This window comes from Entelurus aequoreus, linkage group LG19 (assembly GCF_033978785.1).
Source record: "Entelurus aequoreus isolate RoL-2023_Sb linkage group LG19, RoL_Eaeq_v1.1, whole genome shotgun sequence".
Lineage (NCBI taxonomy): Eukaryota > Metazoa > Chordata > Actinopteri > Syngnathiformes > Syngnathidae > Entelurus > Entelurus aequoreus.
The window spans coordinates 29,069,605-29,089,288 of NC_084749.1; the positions used below are offsets into that span (position 1 = coordinate 29,069,605).

General features: G+C 38.6%; 2 protein-coding genes across 5 annotated transcripts in view; one reads left to right on the forward strand and one right to left on the reverse strand.

Annotated features, from left to right (window-relative positions):
• Positions 1-19,684, reverse strand: part of kank4 (KN motif and ankyrin repeat domains 4) — a 185,367-nt gene that overhangs the window by 64,077 nt on the left and 101,606 nt on the right. The window contains exon 1 of one of the 4 annotated variants that reach the window (XM_062028247.1): positions 4,950-5,008. The exons of the other annotated variants lie outside the window; for them this stretch is intronic. The gene's annotated coding sequence lies outside the window, so the exon portion shown is untranslated. Of the gene's footprint in view, positions 1-4,949; positions 5,009-19,684 lie in introns of those variants that run through there. 4 annotated transcript variants of the gene reach the window in all.
• Positions 1-19,684, forward strand: part of usp1 (ubiquitin specific peptidase 1) — a 201,144-nt gene that overhangs the window by 59,430 nt on the left and 122,030 nt on the right. The window lies entirely within an intron of this gene.

Here is a 19,684-nt window from a genome sequence, read left to right on the forward strand (position 1 = left end):
AAAGGCATCAAGGGTGATTCTACAGGGAACGACCAAACAACATGCATTATGCATGCAAGTTTCTATACACAAAATTGTTGGTTTATTTTTAGGGAATTAATTCGTAAAATGTGTTGTACTACTCCACTATACTGCAAAAAAGAGCTGACAAAATATACAAACCCCGTTTCCATATGAGTTGGGAAATTGTGTTAAATGTAAAAAGAAACGGAATACAAGTATTTGAAAATCCTTTTCAACCCATATTCAATTGAATGCACTATAAAGACAAGATATTTGATGTTCAAACTCATCAACTTTATTTTTTTTTTGCAAATAATAATTAACTTAGAATTTCATGGCTGCAACACGTGCCAAAGTAGTTTGGAAAGGGCATGTTCACCACTGTGTTACATGGCCTTTCCTTTTAACAACACTCAGTAAACGTTTGGGAACTGAGGAGACACATTTTTTAAGCTTCTCAGGTGGAATTCTTTCCCATTCTTGCTTGATGTACAGCTTAAGTTGTTCAACAGTCCGGGGGTCCCGTTGTGGTATTTTAGGCTTCATAATGCGCCACACATTTTCAATGGGAGACAGGTCTGGACTACAGGCAGGCCAGTCTAGCACCCGCACTCTTTTACTATGAAGCCACGTTGATGTAACACGTGGCTTGGCATTGTCTTGCTGAAATAAGCAGGGACGTCCATGGTAACGTTGCTTGGATGGCAACATTTGTTGCTCCAAAACCTGTATGTACCTTTCAGCATTAATGGTGCCTTCACAGATGTGTAAGTTACCCATGTCTTGGGCACTAATACACCCCCATACCATCACAGATGCTGGCTTTTCAACTTTGCGCCTATAACAATCCGGATGGTTCTTTTCCTCTTTGGTCCGGAGGACACGACATCCACAGTTTCCAAAAAAAATTTGAAATGTGGACTCATCAGACCACAGAACACTTTTCCACTTTGTATCAGTCCATCTTAGATGAGCTCAGGCCCAGCGAAGCCGACGGCGTTTCTGGGTGTTGTTGATAAACGGTTTTCGCCTTGCATAGGAGAGTTTTAACTTGTAGCGACCAACTGTAGTTACTGACAGTGGGTTTCTGAAGTGTTCCTGAGCTCATGTGGTGATATCATTTACACACTGATGTCGCTTGTTGATGCAGTACAGCCTGAGGGATCAAAGGTCACGGGCTTAGCTGCTTACGTGCAGTGATTTCTCCAGATTTTCTGAACCCTTTGATGATATTACGGACCGTAGATGGTGAAATCCCTAAATTCCTTGCAATAGCTGGTTGACAAAGGTTTTTCTTAAATTGTTCAACAATTTGCTCACACATTTGTTGACAAAGTGGTGACCCTCGCCCCATCCTTGTTTGTGAATGACTGAGCATTTCATGGAATCTACTTTTATACCCAATCATGGCACCCACCTGTTCCCAATTTGCCTGTTTACCTGTGGGATGTTCCAAATAAGTGTTTGATGAGCATTCCTCAACTTTATCAGTATTTATTGCTACCTTTCCCAACTTCTTTGTCACATGTTGCTGGCATCAAATTCTAAAGTTAATGATTATTTACAAAAAAAAGTTTATCAGTTTGAACATCAAATATGTTGTTTTTGTAGCATATTCAGCTGAATATGGGTTGAAAATGATTTGCCAATCATTGTATTCCGTTTATATTTACATCTAACCAGTGACGTGCGGTGAGGTTCATGGCTGGTGAGGCACTGACTTCATCACAGTCAGATTTACAAACATATGAACCCTAAAGAGTATCTTATTCACCATTTGATTGGCAGCAGTTAACGGGTTATGTTTAAAAGCTCATACCAGCATTCTTCCCTGCTTGGCACTCAGCATCAAGGGTTGGAATTGGGAGTTTAATCACCAAAAATTATTCCCGGGCGCAGTGCCGCTGCTGCCCACTGCTCCCCTCACCTCCCAGGGGGTGATCAAGGGATGGGTCAAATGCAGAGGACAAATTTCACCACACCTAGTGTGTGTGTGACAATCATTGGTACTTTAACTTAACTTTAACTTTACACATACAAACTGTAGCACACAAAAAAGCATATTTAATAAAAAAAAATGTTATTATGGTCTTACCTTTACTTATAAATGAAGTCCATGCCGCGCTGTTGTGCTGGATTAATGCACCCCCGTCGTAGAATGCACCCCCTGACGGGAGTGTTGTATCAACTAAAGCCCACACTTAAACTTTCCATGTGCAAGATTGAATCTATTTAAAAAAGTTATTTAATAAGAAGCCAAAAAGTGCAAAAACAATAATGTTCGTGTTGGAGGAGTTGTGAATGAATGAAATATGAAATCCGTGCTGCAGTCTGCAGGTGTACCTAATGTTGTGGCCCTGCGGTCATTCACAACTCCTCCAACACGAACATTATTGTTTTTGCACTTTTTGGCTTCTTATTAAATAACTTTTTTAAATAGTGTAACCGAGGGTTTATAAATGTTGCATATAGATTAAGATTAAGATTAAAGTACCAATGATTGTCACATATACTGTATGAAACTACAAAATAATAAACACGGAGGCTCCAGTTTACACGAGGACCACTTTATTTACCTTCTTTCAAAAACCTCCGCTCCACTCCAACGTGTCATCACTTCCGCTCTTAGCGCCTTCAAAATAAGAGCGCAAGGCATATACTGTATAACAGCGTGTAACAGGAATTAACATCACAAAGAGGAAAGCCCATAAAAATAGGTTACAACAGATTCAATCTTGCACGTGGAAAGTTTAAGTGTGGGCTTTAGTTGATATAACATGGACCCCCGCCCCCCGTTTTCTACGGCGGGGGTGCACCGGCACAAGGAGGCGGGCCACTGCGAGGCGAGCCTCAGCCAGTGTGTCTTCGCAGCAGTTTTATGATCACTCAGCACAAGAAATACGTTACACACATACAGTTGTTGACAAAATACACTGTACATTATATACCTCAGCTAACTAAACTATGGAAATGAATAATATAGTTCATATAGCAATACGGTCTCACTGCACAGCAGGCGAGCAGTTAGCCGAGTCCGCAATCCATGTTGAGGCACAATGCAGTGACGTGCCTCAACTGGCTGCTGATCACCGCACCGTCTCTTCTCAGTATTTGAACGGCAAATGTGAAAATTCAGCGATTTTGAATAAAAATAATCTAAAACTGATGAAGTTGAATGGAAAATAACTTTATAGTATAATCACTGGATACATATAACAATTTAATAATTTTTTTTTCTTTTTACATTTTTTTTCTTTCCATGATGGCAGGTGAGGCCCTTACTCGATAAGACTTCCTTAATTAAGATTTGTATATCTAGAAATGAGCAGGACTTTTAAGATAAAATAAGTATTTTATTCTGAAAATAAGCATTATTGAACGTGCAATTCCTAAATCAAGCATCTGACAGCGGATGTTGCAGAATCTTTAAACAATATTTTCTATGCGGGGAAAACCAAAATATCTTATTTGAATAGTTATGTTCTCAATGTTAAAATGTTTAAACTAGAACAAACAAAATACAATTATTCATGCTAAAATTATGTTTATGATCAATTTCAATGACTAAAAATAAGTAAGTTGCTTTTAAAACTAGGGACATTTTCATAAATACAATTTTAAGTCTTGGCAAGTGGCAAATCCTTTGCAGTGCACATAATGTAGACATTATGCAAATTGGCAGCCACGCTTCCGTCAGTCTACCCCGAGGCAGCTGTGGCTACGAAAGTAGCTTACCACCACCAGGTGTGAATGAATGATGGGTTTTTAACATGTAAAGCGACTTTGGGTACTTAGAAAAGCGCTATATAAATCTCAGGTATTATTATTATTATTATATAATATGCAGTATTTATAGATTCCTTTAATGCCATGCAAAATTACTCAGATAGTTTTGTCTCACTACCAGGAGTCTATCAAAACACATGTATTCATACTGTATTCGGCTCGCAACGGTACCAAGCTGTACTGAATAAAAAGTTCCATACCGATATCCCACCTGGTACACATTTCAAGTGAGAGACAGGAAGTGTACATTCAGAATTGTGATGCACCTCTTCTAGTCATGGACTACATTTTCGACTATGCTGTATTTTTTATGTGACAATTTTATGCAAGTGCATTTTCTAGCTTCATTTCAAAAATAATTAAACAAAAAATCAAACTGTTTTAAATTTTGCATTTGGTTCCCCTATGGCCTTAAAACCGAGGTATGCAATGAAGCCATACAATTACACCACTACACCATACCAATCTACAGTATGTTGAGAATGCAATGTAGATGTGCCCACCTGCACATCTACAAGCAAGTTCTCCCACACTTGACCATGAGATAAGACTTGTGTACATGCAAGCGCACAGACCTACTTTGACCTCCTGATGTGATAAGGAGCCTACCTCACACCAGCATGGTGTGTAAATATCAGACCATGGCAGCTCAGTACACACTGCCCATTCTGCAAAGCAGACAGGAAGTGATTACCATTATTTCACAGTTTATTGATCTTTGCCGTACGAGAGTTCCATGATTCAAGTTGCACAAACCTGACACACATAAGTATAAACATACATGGCCATAACACACTCAGGGAAAAAGAAAATGGTACAGAATGTGCACTTATTGCACTGTGTGTACTGCAGTCAGGCACCTCCCAAAGCTGTGAGAGTAAACATCTCTCACCTACAATTATACAGCCATTCTCTCTTTCACACCATTTCTCACTCATCCCAGGCAACACATGACCTATATTCTCTACCCAGCAAAGAGTAAAAGAGGGAGTGAGAAAAGATGGAGGTGATGTCTGGAGGAAAACATGCAAGGTGAAAAAAAATGAAATTTTACATGATCACGAGAAGAGCAGTCAAGGTACTGATAGGGTGAGAAGATATGAAATTGGACGGTCGGAGTCAGAATAAGGAAATAATTTTATGAAGGGTAGACCTCTCACCTGCCACATAGCTCCACACCTGCAGTATCAGTATCAGACCTTGTCTGTCTTCATTGCAGTGCAGACCAAATGTGTGAAAAAAGAGGGGAGGGAACCAAAACGACATGGGTGGGAAATGGGTGGAGGTGTTGACAGAAGTTGTTGAGGGGCGTGGGAAAGTGTAGAAACAACGTTATATCTTTGCTTTCATTCACGGATCTACCATGGCAGCACAATATTTGGGAGTGTGTCCGCGGGAAATTGTTTTTTTGTTCATCCAGAAGAACATTTGTGAGGTCAGACTCATATATGTCTTTAAATGGGTCGAAGTCAAGGCGCTCAAGTTCTTCCACACCAAACCCAACCAACCATGCCTTTGTGAACCTAATTGCTTTGTGCACTGGGTCAGACTGGAACAGAAAATGCCTTTCGACGTAGACTCACCTAAATAATCATAAGGATGACGAAGAAATGAGATTCGAAGGCAAACTGCACTTTTGGAGAATTTTGGCCTTCATCCACAATTATTTCATGTGGGTTTTTAATAGTGAAAAACTGCCAGTAGGAGGCGGCTAGCAATGCGTATGATTGGGATTCATCTATTACACCTATGAAGTGCTATAAAAAAATCATCGAAAAATCCACCAACCAACCTTCATTTCATGTCCTGACCTGCATATTAACCAAGCTATTGCGACATTGTTATTGTAACAACTATCACTGAGGAACTCATTTTCTGGTGTCGTGACACATCACCTTGCTCACACTGCTCCTCTGACCACTACTGAGTAACAAGCTACTAGCTAGCTTGAGCTTCTAATAAAGTTGGTTGCGATCCGCCATAAAAAAAAAAGGAGAAGAAGGCTGTTGAGCTGCTTCTGCTGTATTGCCTTTGAGTTTGTAAAAGTTAATGCTAGATTATAAATGATGGATCTCAACTGTATAGTAGAAGGCTGTAGCACTAAGCCGGGAAGTTGGTCAACTTTAAAATTTTGCATGCTACCAATATCATTAGCGCTATTACTATATGGCTCTCAACAAATGGAACCCAGCATAAGACCATAGCAACATTGCAGGGAAGCATATTTATCTGAGGAGTGAGGATGATTCTGAATTTAGCAGCTCAAGGAGAGCACCACCGCTGTAAGATACAACCATCCCATCAGTCGGCATCCCAGTGAGAGCGGACATTATAAGTCACTGTTTTATATTCTTATTTGAAACATTTCGCAATAGTGCGACATGATAATGCTCCAAAGCTCTTACAAAGTCTGACATTAGCCGTAGCAAACATAGAAAGTGCTCTCTGTGTTGTTGTTGACGGAAGTAGCGTTCGTTGCTATTTGCTCTGTAAAATCATTGCACCCAAGAAAGAAATTATGGCTTAAATGCTTAAAAAATTACCAAAATATTACATGCTGTCATTGATGTGCTTGTTACTACATTACATATACTGTATACTTACAGCATGTATATAAAACAGAGTTGGAGGTTGTTTTTTTTTTAGCATGCTTTATAGGTTGAATAAATCATATCCCTATTACTTGCATTGTTAGCCTCCTCTTACCAGCATTTTTTTTTTTACTTTTAGAATGCACAGACATTATCGTTCTTGTCTCACATAGGAATTGTGGATAATGAGCAAAATTCCCCCCAAAAAGGGCAGTTCCCCTTTAAGACGGTTTCAATTCAAAAGATTATTCTCTACGTGTCGAGCCATGTCTTGATATTTATGTCAGTGGAACATGTGTGTTTCTAGAGGTAGATGTGAGTGTGTAAAGCTCTCTCAGAAAGATGAGGTTTTCCTCAAGTGCAAATAACCTCAGGAGAGACATGACCATGTTCATTCATAGATGTGTGTGTGTGTGTGCGAGTGTGTGTGCGTGTGCGTGTTATTATGAACCAGCATTCGCCAACCGGTTTAATTATAACTGAAGGACTTTCAGGCAGCAATGTCTACATTGACACACAACTCCCTGTACATGTAACAAATTCTTAAGGCATCACATTGGCTCTTGGAGATACTATCTCTATGTAATGAGTAAACTCTCAATATGTCAATGTTCAGTTCGATAACAGAAAGTAGTCTAATGCTTAAACCCTGACTGCCCCTGATGGTTCCTGGAGTAAATGAGGTAAATAATTAACAGGCTTTAAATAAGATGCCCAGGCTAATGGTCCTACATTTACACTGTCTCCTGCTCGGTCACAGAATGAAAAGTGGTGGTAATTTCCAACTAGAAGAATGTGTAGATCACTTTTAAAAAGAAAACCCTAAGGCAGGCTGGAAGCAAAGACGCAGTTTCTGTACAAGGCAGAGTGGAGGGTGCATAGAAATATGAATTACATGAAATATTCATTTGTTTATGTGGCACACTTAAAGTAATGCCTGAGTCTAGTTTGGTTCTGGCTATTAGGCACAATCCGGAAACCAATTTTAGATTTGCAGTGCACAATGACACTACAGAATAAAATGGAGGGACGACTTAGAAATTACTTAAATTAAGACAGTGGAACCTTAAAAATCAAAGAAAACCTCGGGGTTCGAGCCACTGTCCAGCATGACATCACAAAACAACTTCTGAGACTTTAGCTCTCTGAGCATCTAAGGGACTAGCATCTTTTTTTGACAGTCAACACATATTAATCTTAGGATACCGATACCACGGCACGAGGTAAAAATATTGCTCTGCACACAGCTTAGATTTCACGTCTATTTCACGTAAGTATCCTCAAAGCATGGATTTGATTGCTACTGGACTGTTCAGATTGTCTTAGAAGTCGTGTTGCCTGTCATTTGAACAGGCTTCATCAATTCATGCTCCTGCATCAGACCCTCAGACTACAGCTCCATTATCTAAGTCTGTGCGCATGAAGTAATGAGGAGAGGCAAAATGGCTTCTAAAACAATCTGAACAGTCCAGCTGTTATCAAGTCAATGTTCTGAGAATACATTGACCTTAATGAATGACAATATTCACAGGCATGTAACAGAAAGTAGTCATACTTTATTTTAGTTGTACTTATTATAATTAAACAACTTCAATTTACACTTGTATGAGAGGTACAAATGTTAAAATAAACTAAAAACATTGGCGGTATTATTGATATAGGTTCTTGGAACAAAATTATGTTGTTCGTTTCCTGTGGGAAACATTGATTTAAAAATAGAACAACTTGGACATCAGCCAGCATTACATAATGGATTGTGTTCAACTTTGAATATTAGATTGTGCTTAATGCAGTATTGAGTAATAGTCGGCGGTGTTGAACATGTACAACAATTCAACAACTTTGCATGGCCAAAAGACTCAATGTTCAGTATGTAACTTATTCTTGAATCCAGTTTTGTATTCTAAAATTAACTGTTGACGTGCATGAGGAATGTTTTGTGACTAAATCCTGCCTGCACATCCAACACATAAAATCAGCGTGCCCTCTTTCATCTAGTGCAGCCAACTGAAAGAGGGTGTAATGTGGCCCAGGGGGTTAAGCTTCTCGCTTTTCGATCACATGCACTGTCTCCTGTCAGCGGGGATCAGAGCCCATCTGAAACCCCTAGGACTTTTAGAGTCACACTTTTATTGAATCTTTCCCCATATTGTGAGATAAAATAAGATTACATCGAGCTTGTGGTTAAACAAATCCAAATGTTGCAGCATCCAATTCAATGCAGAGGTCTGTCATTGACACTATGCATGGTCTTAACACCAAAAGACAGGCTAAACTGCCCTTTGACCAAGAGCTAAAAACGTGGACAAGTTAAAAAAAAAAAAAAACATGTATTAAGGACAGATTAACTTTTACCTAAGTTACCTAATTTAACCTAACCTACCTGTAACTGCCAGCAAAGAAAGTATGACTGTTAAGATGTTACTAGAAATTTCTCTTTACAGTTAATGGTGACAATAACCATGTATACATGAGCACAAATAATCAAAATAAAGGCCCCGTGAGATTATAAATGCTCCATATAAACATGACAAACGAAAGATTCTAGTCAAATACAGTCCATTCAGAAAGAAGTCTCATTCCGAACGAGAAGGGTGGTTTATGCCGACCGTTATTCAGAACGGTGTCTTCGTGGTTGGAGTAAAATCACTTTCACTGCGCATGTTTGCTACATCAGTGTGATGTGTTTCTGCATTTCAGACTGCCAAATGTTTATCGCCGAGCAGCAAACGTGGCGGGAAGGAAGCAGAATGTGTCTGTTGCTGAACCAACTTTCTTGTTAGAAACTTTAAGAAATCTCAGGATTGTTGATAGTTCTGAACACGAATGTAAAAAAAAAAGTTGATGAAAATAATAATTGCATAAACAATGACGGCAGAAAAATAATCGTGTGGGGCACAAAAAGTGAATGAGATGATGCTAAATTTGTTGTGCATGTAAACATAGCTAATTACTGGATTATTTTAATTTCAATTTGTTTGCTATTAGAAAAAAAAATCAATTAAAATAATAATTTGATGTCACCTAGAGCCTTGGAATGGAGTATGTACCACTGTAACACACTCCACAAACATGGCACATGTTCTGCACTGAGAACATTATGTCAGGGTTTTCCACACCAAGTCACTCACCCATGCCTGGCTATACTGGTCAACATGTAAAAATAAGGGACATTTCCTGGAAAATAAGAGCGACAAACAATCTTTTTAAAAGAGTAAGTCAAAAAAGTCAGTTTCTCCTATTTACACAAAAATATTCTGAAAATAAAAGTGAAATAAAATAGCTACCTTTACTTCTAGCAAAAGGAAAAGTGAGGTTTGACCATTCAATACAATCAAGCAAAAGCTTACAGGCAGCCTAAGAAAGCACATGACTGTGGAAAAAAGACTACTTAAAACAGTCTGGTGCAATTCATGTGAGAGGAGCTTGCAGGTGGCTGGGTTCCTCTTATCGACCCATTGCCTGAGTACAAAAAGACCACATGGTGGTTGGCAGGCACTGCGAAAATTAGTGCGTAAGTATGCTTGTGCTCAGTCAAGTGTCTGAGGCAAGAACCTGGGCTCATTTGGATTTTCCCTGAAGTTAAATGTAAGCAATCCTACAAAGAACATGCTGAAAGTGTTGTACTGTATATCAGCTGTTCAGTGTTAGTCATAGTCTGGCACCCCAGGGTTCAGTGTGGATATGTTTTATTACGACCAAGTGAAAACAAAACATGCTTTTTTTCAACTACACAGCTCACAAACGTTTCAACATTGGAGCAAGACACAATTAATCGACAAACCATCTGCTGAATAAGTAAATTTGGTTTCTGAATTCAATTATGATAAATGGTACTGTAAGTGGTCACTGCAGGCCAAAATCATTCAGTCATCAAATTAGGTTACGTTGTGTTATGTCTGTCTGCAAGACAAGAACTGTGCCGTTTTTAGATGTAACTCACTAACTGTTGCCAGATGCAGTTTGATATATTTGCATGTTCCAACGCTGAGTGGGTGAAAGTGTGAAACGAACACAAAATCTGTTTCTACTGGCAACTCTAAAAGTTCACACACACCATAATTTCAGATGGTGTGACTGAAAATCATAAATATTCTATTATTTTGCTACTTGTGGAGCCACAGTTCTGATTCTTTAAATTGTGTGAAGATTTGCAAGTTGGACTCAGGCCAATGTAGTGATAGTCCACCCATCCAGGAATTTGCGGCAATTCACGTTTCTGCAATTTTATCCAATCACCGCAATTATTTTCGACTTGCATAAATTACTACCTCCCTGCTAACAACTCGGGCAAAGAAAGCGTGCGCTGCAAAGTCATTGTTTCTTTTCCCCCTTTGGTACTTTGTATGTTTTTTTTAGAGATGTACTGGTATAAAAATGTTGTATTATGGTTATTGTGACCAAAATGATCATGTTTTTTATTGTTATTACAGTATTGTTGAATGTGCTCAAAAAGTAGTTATACACACTGAAATCTTTTAGCACAGCATTAATAGAAAAAAATAGACAAACAATATACTTTCCTTAGCAGAGGAAACATTTAATTCTGTTTTGGCTTCTAAGCGCCATATTATTCTTATGTGAATTCTTAAATATGTTTATCGTCCACTCAGAGAGACACAACTCATTGTTACACACATGCAGGAGTTGCATAATTTCCAGGAGGGTGCGCGTCTTGCAGAACACCGGCTCGAATTTTGTCTATTCACAGTGCGAACCCGCTTGTAAAATACCAATCCTCACCACTATGGCGGTAAATAAACTAAGTTTCTCCCAAGTGTTATTATCACTAAAGAACTACAGGAAAAGGAATGGCTAAGCATAATTTTCTTGTTCTTATTATTACAATATGTATTTTTGGGTTATTGTTTACAAACTCAGGGAGTAAGTCTATGACCTTACTTTGGCTAAGCGGAAGAAGATGGATGGATCTGATTTACAGCAATACTCGCAGTCTTAAATTTAATAAGATGAGATAGGCTCCAGCAACCCCCCGTGACCCCGAAAGGGATAAGCGGTAGAAAATGAGTGGATGGATGCTTTATACAAATGTGTTAATGTGTTAACTTGAGTTACTTGGTGTAACACATTTTTAATTCTATAATCTATTGTCATAGTATCCAATCGGGACTCGAAAACAGATCCGATCTGAGGCCAAAAAAATGGGATCCGGGTTGTGGGTCAAAAATGTTGATCTAGTTATCTAGTTATTACATTTGTCAAAATAGGCGTTCTTGTTTGTCTGCGTCTCAGATAATGTGTGAGTGTACTGTGCATGTGCTTGTGCGTGTCTGTGCACGGGAGATATTTAATGTAAGAGTTTAAAAATCATTAACCTGCATTGTTAAAATGTTTTAAGCCAAACATATTTGTCATAGAAATAGCTTTCACATAACATTCATTACAAATTAGTAACATAATACACAGATGGAATGCAGTTGAAAAAAAATAAAGACACAGAAATTGCAAAAAAAAAATAAAAAATGCTGCTGTGAATTCAGGCATAGTTGGGCTAAGAAAACATATGAAATCCTGGAGGACTGGATAGTAAAGCAATTAACATTTACAATTAACACCAGTACATAAAATGATCATTTGGTTTACCCACTAAGAATGCCAAGGAAGGATGTGAAGAGACTTTATTTTCCACCCTATTCCCATTTGGTCAAAATGCTACTAAATTGTTGCCTGCAGAATAAAAACAAGCAAAGACAGAGGAGGATGTAAATATTTAAAAAATGCTCCCAACAATCTTAACTTCCTCTTCTTTCACTTTGTTTTGCACTGCTTCCAGGCGCATCACATATGCACACTTTTGAAAAATAACTTCCTGAATGCATAACTCTTTTAGGAAGTTTTGGCGAGGGCAAGCATCATCCAATCTTCTGTCTTGACGAGAATTTCTACTGGTACGTGTATATATGAGTACCGTAGCAGGGTTACAAGTGAGATATTAGCAGGGCCGGGCCGTCGTATAAACACTCTATGCGATTGTTTAGGTACAATACCAATAGGGGGGGTTACATGATCATGGCTTGGACTTTTTTTTACTTGAATTTAGATACGTCAGTAGTAAAATATGATGTTGTAAACGTTTAGATCAAATAGATTTTGCCGTTAAAGATCAATAATAAAGCTGTTTGGAACAAATAAGAATGTGTAACACTTCCTGCAGCCCCTTTCAAAAACGCTATATGGTTAATTTTTCCTGGTAGTGGCAAACCCAGCATGGGGCATTTCACTGTTTAGTCAACACAGACCTCATAATGTCATCAACCAATAGGTAAGAAAAGTTGGTTTTACATAGTATTGCGACACAAAACGCATGTAAAACGTCTTCTAAGAGGTGCCATTTTGAGATCCTTATGCACACACCATAATAATATCCGTATGTTGAAGCACAGTACATCTGACTACGGTAGCCGTAATGTTCTGCATTCCATCATGCGGTGTGGCTTATTAGCTTACCAAAGTCGTACTAAAACATTTTGACACATTTTAGAGCGCCGTGTGTAATGTTCTATATTCTCAATGAAACATCAAAGTTTTTGTTTCGCTTGCTTAGGGGTAGTTGCTTGCGTCATTTATTTAACAGACATCAACTTGCAGTCCACACATATCTCTGGTGTGATTGCCATCTACTGGTCACACTTATCATTACACCATGTACCAAATAAAATTGCTTCGAGGTCGTTAAGCACAGCCTATAATTAGTACCGTATTTTTCGGAGTAGAAGTCGCTTCGGAGTATAAGTCGCACCGGCCGAAAATGCATAATAAAGAAGGAAAAAAACATATGTAAGTCGCACTGGAGTATAAGTCGCATTTTTTGGGGAAATTTATTTGATAAAACCCAACACCAAGAATAGACATTTGAAAGGCAATTTGAAATAAATAAAGAATAGTGAACAACAGGCTGAGTAAGTGTACGTTATATGACGCATAAATAACCAACTGAGAACGTGCCTGGTGTGTTAACACAACATATTATGGTAAGAGTCATTCAAATAAGTATAACATATAGAACATGCTATACGTTTACCAAACAATCTGTCACTCCTAATCGCTAAATCCCATGAAATCTTATACGTCTAGTCTCTTACGTGAATGAGCTAAATAATGTTATTTGATATTTTACGGTAATGTGTTAATTTCACACATAAGTCGCTCCTGAGTATAAGTCGCACCCCCAAACTATGAAAAAAACTGCGACTTATAGTCCGAAAAATACAGTATGTACATTAGGCGCCCTGTCAATTCTTGAGAAAATGAAAGGATTTTAAGTGTGCCTTATAGTCCGAAAAATATGGTAAATAAGATTTCCACAAACCAGCACTTGGCAAATGACCATTTAAAAAAAAAAGTCCTTTTAAATAATTGTTGTATATAAGTCAGTTGATAACACAGTGTAACCAGAGTGATGGATGAAAAAAAGCTATTTCAAGAGTTTTTACTACATGTCCATCACTAACATGGCTTTAGAAGGAAAACAGCAAATTAAACTATGACTAAGATTTTCCACCACGTGCATGTTTTGTGTGTGTGTGTGTGCGTGTGTGTGTGTGAGTGAGTCTGGGCCAGGACTGGCAGACATCCTGAGGAAGGCCAGTTGCTGATAAGGGCTTCAGGGAGGGAAAAGGCTGTTTAAACATTGAAATAGAAGCCCCCTGAACTGAACACCGAACACACTTCACTGCTCAGGTGGAAATGACCTGAACCTTTGCGAATGCATGCATGTGCGTGTGCGTCAGGGGCAACCAAAGGCAACGTTCACACCAACTTGAACCCTGCGAGGAAATAAGCATTCTTCTCATGCATGCAATGCAATGACGCAGGGCAGGTGACACTTGAACCAAGCTTTTTCTGGTTCATTTCCTTAGTGACATGTTTACATTAAGGGAATACATTATTTTGGTATGAGCTGGTATAGCTAAACCAACTCTAGTTAGTTGGATGAATTTGAGAGATGTGACCTTGACTCTACTAAAGTATTTTGGGATGAAATTGAATGGAAACTGTGAGATCTATTGTCCAATATTAATGATATAATTAATTTCCATATACAAAAATCCAAAAAGACTGGAAGCTGTGACAGCTCTAAAGTGATGGAAGCTGTGACAGCTCTAAAGTGATGGGACCAACTCTTTAATTTCCTCCATATGTATTTATTAAGGGAATCATGTAAGGATACAATTGTAATAATTATAATTATTATTATTAAGTAATTAGATTTCTGGACAACCAAGGCGTTTTACACCGAAAAACCCATTGTTCATCTACTCCATAGTCACATACTGCTGGTGATAAGTAGGGGTGGGTATCGAAAACCAGTTCTTGTTAAGAACAGGTTGCCAGTGTTTCGATTATATGCAATTCTCCCACTTTCTGATTTTTCACTGTTAACACAGTTGGTTGTTTTTTTTTGTGTTTTTTTTAACAGAGCCATTCCGAGGGACCTGTTTAAGTTGAACTGTGTCCCTTCTGAAGAAGAGTAGTCTTTAGAGTCTAAAGTTTAGACAGAATATCCCATTATATAATTCCTTATGAAGTAAAGTGCATTTAAAAATAAATATAATACACACAAATGTTATCACATTGTGAGGGCATCACACTCGCGACTGGCACTATGACATCAGCGAATCGATAAATGAGCTACCTTTTATCATATAAAGTAGTATTATCTAAATAATATATCCTTAAGGACATCAAGTTTTTTTTAAATGTGTTGTTAAAGAGGAACTGAATCTTTTTTTGGAATTTTACCTGTCATTCACAATCCTTATGTAAGACCAGAACTCAAGTGTCTTTTTTTATAGATTCTAAGTTGTAATATACAGCGAGGTGGCTAACAATGTGATGAAAGTCCTCTATTGCGCCCAAAAAGCACTTTGAAAAAACATCCAAAAACCGCCAACAACACTCCCATTTATATGCCGTGACCTGCATATTAACCAAGTATTAGCGATATTGTTATTACAAGTGCTAATGCAGAGGAACTACTTTTAGCGGCACTGTGAGCAGCTATAGACTTACTGAGCCGGTGAGCTGCTGCATCAGCTCCGAGTTGGTAAAAGTTTGTGCTGGATTATAAATCATTTCCCACACTTGTGTAGTAGAAGATTGTGGCTATAAACCGAGAAGTTGGTCAACTTTGACATTCAACTTAGACACAGAGATAGTGAGAAAGACATGAAATGGCGCTCGTTTGCGGCCACTTTTTTTTTTTTTACCTGCGTGAGGATTGTGCATTGTACAGTAAGTAATTGTTTTATTATGTTTGTAGTTTGTATTTCTTCTTTAGCACTTTGCAATAGTGCTACCTGATGGATCTACTTTTCCACTCAGCTTCTAAATCTTGTAGCCTGTCCTCCTTATATTCAGGCTCAAAAATATAAGGTTCTGGATTATCATGTGTCCCAAAATAGTCGTTGTTGGCTCTCATGAGGTCTGCAATAATTAGTAGTTATTGTATTTTGTTGAAGGAAATAGGAAATAGCCGCCGTATGCTTAAATTGACCAAAATATGTAAATATTACATGTTATTATGAACGTTCATGTAATTACATTACACATATACTTACAGCGTGATTATAAAATGTTGATGGAGGTTTTGGGATGTTTTTTAGAGCACTTTATAGGCGGAATAGATTGTATCCATTGTTATTTGACTCTTGCTAGTGTTTTTTTACGAGTTAGAATGCATAAAAAAGAAAACCATATGTGTTCTTGTCTCTAATAAGGATTGTGCATGATAGACAAAATAAAAAGAAAAAAAGTGCAGCTCCCCTTTTAAAGATCATGGTTATGACACGCTTACATAACATCATAATAAATGGTAATGTTGTTGTTAAATAGGTTGTAGGATAAAACATGTATATTACAAAATGCACTAATATTGATTCATTTTTCCAAAAGACTCTTACTTCTTCAGAAGGGACACATAAAATGTTGTCTCAGATTGTCTCTGACCAGGAGACAATAGGCGTTTAACATGACCAATCAAAAAGGAGGAGGGGAGTTGCTGTGAACAGTAAGTATGTGTATACATTGTTGCTGACTGGAGAAATCAAATTATTATTATTATTATTACTTATGACTGGTTTATTTACTTCATTCTCATTTTGTTCATTTATAGTTTGATTTTATTTTGTGTTGAAAATAAAAATAAAGACATTTAAAAATATATTTTTTAAGACATTTTTTCTTGCGGCCCAACCTCACCCAGACTCTGCATCCAGTGGCCCCCAGGTAAATTGAGTTTGAGACCCCTGACTAAGAGAATCGCTAAACAACCAAATCGTTAAGCAGAATAAAAAAATAAAAATCTGTAGACTGACGGAAACCTGCCTGTCGCTACATGAGCGGTACCGGAAGACTTGATCGGTCCACAACTCATTCAACGACAGTCATACGGCAGTTAGGTTTGTGCACGTTGTCACTTTTACCAAGGTTTTATTTGTAGCGACAGTGCCTGCCAACTTGGGCCAACAGCCTCTCCAACCACCGACAGACATTAATTGTACTCGGACCCATTAACTCCCTGCTTGGCACTCAGCATCAAGGGTTGGAATTGGGGGTTGAATCACCAAAATGATTCCCGAGTGCGGCCACCGCTGCTGCTCACTGCTCCCCTCACCTCCCAGGGGGGTGGAACAAGGGGATGGGTCAAATGCAGAGGGTAATTTCACCACACCTAGTGTGTGTGTGTGACTATTAGTGGTACTTTAACTTTAATTTATACAGAGAGTGAGAGCTGCATTGGAGGCAAGGTGGGTGAAGTGTCACAGCAGTGACCAGGATGGAGGAAACGGTTTGAACCACCAACCCTCCTGTTTCTGGATGACCTGCTCCACCTCCTCAAGCCACTTCCACCCCCAGTTATCGTGAATAGTGACCATAATCTACGTCTTTTCACTCCATATTTCAAGTTAACAGCCCGATGACGGCCCTGTTGGTGTAATGGCCAAGTGTCTTTTGTCCATAGTATGTAAATGGTAAATGGGTTATACTTGTATAGCGCTTTTCTACCTTCAAGGTACTCAAAGCGCTTTGACAGTATTTCCACATTCACCCATTCACACACACATTCACACACTGATGGCGGGAGCTGCCATGCAAGGCCCTAACCACGACCCATCAGGAGCAAGGGTGAAGTGTCTTGCTCAAGGACACAACGGACGTGACGAAGATGGTAGAATGTGGGGATTGAACTAGGAACCCTCGGGTTGCTGGCACGGCCACTCTCCCAACCGCGCCACACCGTCCCCATGTGGCGGCTTACAATGGGGTAAAATACAAAACAATGGCTCCTATTGCAGAGAACAGAAGAGAATGCACATAAAAGGCACATAATCTCAGTTCCTGCATCCACTTCTCCCAGACATTCAGACTTGTCCAGATGTTTTCCTTTTTACTGTATATGGTAAAAACGTCTCAGTTCTCTGGTTTCTCCAGCCTTGTGTACTTTAGTCGGGACAACTAAAAAAATACTGCCATTTGGATAGAGATGTATCTGGCTGCACATCGTCTCTGCCACACATTAGTAATTAAACGTACAATAGTAACTACAATCTTTAATCTTGTTAACATAACATTTGTAAGTGGTCACAATAGCAACTCTGTTACAAAAATCTGTTTTGTGGTCAGAAATAATCATGTTGTTGTTGTTTTTTTGCTATAATAATTATTAGTGATATCATAGCCACATTTGAAGCCTGTGTAGGCTCTCACTCACAAAGGTTGACTGAGTTCAACCATACAGGAAGAAGCTGTCTGTGTGGAACAGAACAGACCAGAGCCACAATCAAGTTATTGTTCAGCCATGCACTTAATCATACTAAAATGTAGTTTTTGTTTTTTTCATGTAAATATTTCATGTCAAAAATTAGTATATCTGTACAATTTTAAGTTAATGAGTATTATTTCATAAAACCAAACAGAGAGAGGAAGAGGGGGGTTACATTTTGCAATGCATTCTGCTGAAAATGATGGAAAGTGTCACTCTACATAGCAACTTAAGCTGTGGTCAAAGTTGGAATTGCCACAAAAATATTTTAGGAATTCAACACTGTACTGCGATCTGGCGGCTCAAGTGGATAGTGAAGGCCCCAAATTTGTCATGTTTCATGTGTCAGGTAGACCGCGACAAATGGGGCTATACAGTATGAGTCCCCTCCCCACTGTAGTCTGAGAAACTTGGGGTCCAATTTTTCATCAGAAAATGTGTTGGTTTGTGACTTTGTCTCAATATTTCAGACACATTTCAACTTTGTAAAAACCGGAGAGGGAGTTTGAAGTTTAAAAGGCTGTAAATGTGATCAGAAATATTTGATAAAATGCTACTAGGAGAAGACCGCGCATAACCAGATTTGTACCATAGCTGCAGAGTGTAAACATACATTATCATAGATCATGGCCTGATATAATCAAATACAGATTGTTATTGATGCTCATACAAAACAGAGCATACTGTATTTATCAGGCCCATTGGGAATATTTAATTAGTGTTGGAGTTTTAAAAGTAAATAGGCTTTCGCCTGGTAAATAAACAATCTTTTGTGGGAATTTTTTGTTTGGTCCGCAGCCAACAACATGCAAACAAAACAATGCTTTAGTCTCTTTTGCTCATTCCTACTCAGGGTTTTTAGGTGAGTTGAGGAAAGAGAGCAAACATTCACAAAAAGAAAAGAAGAAAACCCTGCAGTCGACGTCAGCTCGAGCGACGGCTGAGCTTCTGTCGTCATGTTCTCAAAAATAAAGACGCCCCATCTCTTTTCGTTTGTCACACTTGGGTGTTTATCTTCCTTGAGATTTCTGGATTTCCTACCTTGAAAAGCTCAAGTGTCAGACTAATCTGAAAGATGAAGTGCAAGGAAAGAGGTTTGTTTGTTGGCATTATAGTGCAACAGCTGCCTGCAGCAATGAAGCAAAGATTCATCTCTCTCCACCTGTATTTATCTCTATTCTTTTGTCCTCCTCCTCCGTTTTCTATTCCTCCACACTGGGAACACCAAACACAGCCGAGCCTTGCAGGCAGGCTGTCTGCTTAAGGAGCAGCAACATAATATTGGACTGGCATGAGGAACAAGAGCCACCAAGCTTCCTTCAGTAGGCCAACTAAATATTCAAAGTTTGAGTGATAAAGAAAGAAAAATAGCCTTCAGAAGCACCGTCATTAGCAGTTCTATTAGAATAAAATCCAGCATTAAAGATAAATAAAAAAAAGTCGAATTTAAAAAAGGGTGTATTTTCTTCAGAGGACAGCGTTGAAGTCAGACTTTCTGTTGACAACCTCATACATGAAA